Source organism: Bufo gargarizans, chromosome 3 (assembly GCF_014858855.1).
Source record: "Bufo gargarizans isolate SCDJY-AF-19 chromosome 3, ASM1485885v1, whole genome shotgun sequence".
Lineage (NCBI taxonomy): Eukaryota > Metazoa > Chordata > Amphibia > Anura > Bufonidae > Bufo > Bufo gargarizans.
In genome coordinates, this window is record NC_058082.1 from 543,907,544 (window position 1) to 543,911,283 (window position 3,740).

Below are 3,740 nucleotides of genomic sequence, written 5' to 3' on the forward strand. Positions count from 1 at the left end.
TGCCTCCATACTTGTACCCTAGGTCGACGACCTTGAATAAATACAGGTCCAGCTCCTCCCTCCTAAGGGGGCTAGCAGAGCACAACACGTCTCGGTAAAGGCTGAATGCCAGCACAAACTCGGGAACATTGAGTTTCCTGTTGAGCTGTGCGTCCCTAGACTTGAGCACAACAGAGACCTCTCCGCAGGATATGGTCTTGTTGTCCGGGGCTTCGTGTGCTGGCACGAGCAGGGACGCCAAATTAATGTCTTTTCCTTCCAGAATATCCTGCCGGATATTGGGAGGAACAAAATGGGAAGGAGCTATGGTTGTGGAAAAGCTGGACCCACCCGGCGCTGCAGATGCTGATGAGCTGGCGACAGACCCTGTCTGCAACACTGTGTTGAACTGCTGCAGGCTGGCCTTCGACAGTCTCCAGCCTAGCCTGCATGTCTGACACTGCTGTACCTATGGTGTTGACCGCAGCATGCAGCTCCATTAGGGAAGTCAGAATGGCACTCAGGGACCCCTCATCTCGGCTAGGAGCCGCTGGTTGTGAAGTCAGAAGGTGGTGAAGTTCCGCCTTCCTCGCGGCGGCCGGGAACGGTATCCCCCTTCTTGATAATTCTGCCGTCAGCCTAGGGACGGTCCACAACCTTATCGGCAACTCCGCTGATCTCACGGACTGCTGCTCCCCGCTGTCCCGAGACGATAAGGACCCCTCCGGAAGTAACTCCTGCGACATCTCCCTACTAAAAGAAATTCAAACTCAGGTAACCACATCAATGCTAATCGTTATCTACTGGCCGGACCAGACCGGCTCTGCCCGGGAAGGGGGGGGGGGGACCTAGTGTCTGTGGCCAAGGGCCGACGGCGCCCACGGTCGTGACCAGAAGCGCTGCCAGGTCTGCCGCCTGGTCGGGCAGGGATTCTGAAGTCCGTAGTCAAATGAGCAGGTCCGAGTATCGTAGTCTTTGTGACCGTAGCCGGGATGCGCGACTCCGCTGTTAACTGCCCGGCTGTATATATATATATATATATATATTTGTGTTAGGTGCTTACGGTAGTACAGAGAAGAGCCCTGGAATGCAGGGAAAGAAATGCAGTCGGTTGTGGTGTGCCGAAACCGAGGATGAGGTAGGCCTAAGAAAGAAGAGGGCCCACCCAAGGAAAAGACATAAAAGAAATGAGTTGTAAATGAGTGGAGTGGTGGGAGGGACAAAGCTCAGACCTCAGACGGTGCAGGAGCCAGGTAAGGGGGGTGCCCTAAATAGGCTGGAGGCGGACCTCAGCCCCTCCCACAAATCCAGGCAAATGCCTTAATACTTGTGTTAGGTGCTTACGGTAGTACAGAGAAGAGCCCTGGAATGCAGGGAAAGAAATGCAGTCGGTTGTGGTGTGCCGAAACCGAGGATGAGGTAGGCCTAAGAAAGAAGAGGGCAAAAATGGAAATAACCAGTTTATTTGTAACCAATAAAACATGTACACAGCTCAACCCGACAAGCTTTGGAAAGCCACTCTTAACTCATGCGCTGGATTGGGAATGTACCGCGCATATGCGGACGACTTCCAGCGTCCCAATTTCTTGATAACATGGGTAGGGATGTTGGCACTGGAGGCCGTGGATGCCGCTCCAATGCGAAAGGAGTGCCCCGAGTAGCTGCCAGCGTTTAGGCCCAGTTGGGTGAGAAAAGACCTGACATGGATCATGAAGGTGGTCGTGGTGAGCACCGATCCATGCACTTGGAGTAGCGGTTGAGAGGGTAGGAACCTGTGAAGCTGACTGTAGGTGTCCAGTACCCTCACCGGGCACCATTTGTTGTGCGTGGGGTAATATGAGATGTTGACGGGTGAATGCTGACTACTTTTGGACTGAGGTAGGGTCAGGATGTAGTGATCCAGGTGTTTGGATAAGTGGGAGACGAGGAGACAAGGTGAGGTTTGGGACGTGGAGGTGGTAGTGAATTCCCCGGGCCTCAGGAACCCGTAGAAGGCTAAGTAAATTGCGGTTTTGATGACAGCGTTGGTATTTGAATCAAAAGGCGTGGCGTCCAGCAGGTCGGATAACGCCTTGAAGACATGACTGTCGATGGGCAGCCTTTGGGCTGGACGCGCGGGTTCCGTCTTCTGAATGCCTCTGAGTATTGTTTTGATTTGGTGGGAGGCCATGAAGCTGGTGTAGTTAGGGTGCAAGATTAGCATGTGATGTTGGATGCCAGTGAGATATAGTTTGATGGTGTTGTATGACATTTTGAGTTTGAGGTGGCAAAAGGAAGCAAATCCCAAAACAGACGACATGATGAAAGGGTGCGTGATGTTGTGTTCTACCAGGAATCTGTTGAAAAGTGTGAACGCTCTGTTGTATGTCCTATGTGTATTGACTGATAGTGAAAGGTGGGCCAAAGACTGGCTATGCCGCATGATGGCCTCTAGTCCAGAATGAGTTGCTGAAATGACGGGGTGCTGGAGGCAGTGGGTGATGCTGACGGGAGATCCCGATGAAATGCCTGGAATTTGAAGCGAGACAAATTGTCAGCAGCCGAATTGCACACCCCCGGGACATGGAAACAATGCAAGAAAAAATTATTGCAGGCGGCCAGCCAAGTGAGTCTTCGCATGAACCTCATGATTGTGAGGGATTTAGAACGACCCTTGTTTATGATCTGGCAGGTTGCTTGGTTGTCCGAGTAGCAGCGGACCGCCAGATTTGCCCATAAATGACCCCACGCCACGGCAGCTGCTACGATGGGATAGATCTCAAACAGTGCTGAGGTAGTGGAGAATCCTTCCAAACCCTGGACCTCAGGAGGCCAGCCGCCCCACAGCCAGTCGTCCCAGAATATGGCCGCAAAGCCTGTGGTAGATGCCGCATCTGACCAGATGGAGGGGGAAGAGTCCGACAGCTGAGGGAGAAACAAGCTCCTGCCATTCCAGGTGGACAGAAATCTCCTCCACATACCTAGATCCGCCGCAGCGTGGGCATCCAGGGACAATCTGTGTGAGTCGTGTCGGAACAAGGGGAAGAGGTGCAGCAGCCGTGAAATAAACGAGCGACCCTGGGGTATGATGCGCATGGCAAAGTTCAGGGAGCCCAGCAGGGACTGTAGTTCTCTGCGGTTGCAGGTGCCGAGTTGAAGATAGCCGTCTATGTGGGTGAGAATGTCCTGGATCTTCCCAGACGGTAAGCTGGCTTGCATCAAAGCTGAATCCAACTGGATACCCAGGAAGGTGATGATCGTGTCCGGCCCCTCTGTCTTCTTGGTGGAGAGGGGGACCCCCAGTTCGTTGAACAGCTTGATGGTGGCTCTGAGGCTGGAAGGAGGGGAAGTGTTTTCTTCCACCAATAGGAAGTCATCAAGGTAATGCAAAACCAGCGGGCATCTCGCTATGTTCAATAGCAACCAGCATAACGCCTCCGCAAACACGTCGAAGATGGCCGGGCTGCTTTTGGACCCGAAGGTCAATCGGGAGAAAAAATAGTACTTCCCTGACCACTTGATGCCGTGCAGGTGCCACAGGGTAGGGTGAATCGGCAGTAGTTTGAAGGCGTTGGCGATGTCGGTTTTGCTGAGCCATGCCCCCACCCCCGCTTGTCTGATGGCCGTGATGGCGTGGTCAATGGTGGTGTACTGTAGAGAGAATTCCTCCGAGGGAATGAGGGAGTTGAGACTGGGGTTGCCCGTCCCGTGAGGCGCCGATAGGTCGATGATGAGCCTCTGTTTCTGGGAAGATTTCCCAGTGACAATGCCAATGGGGTTGG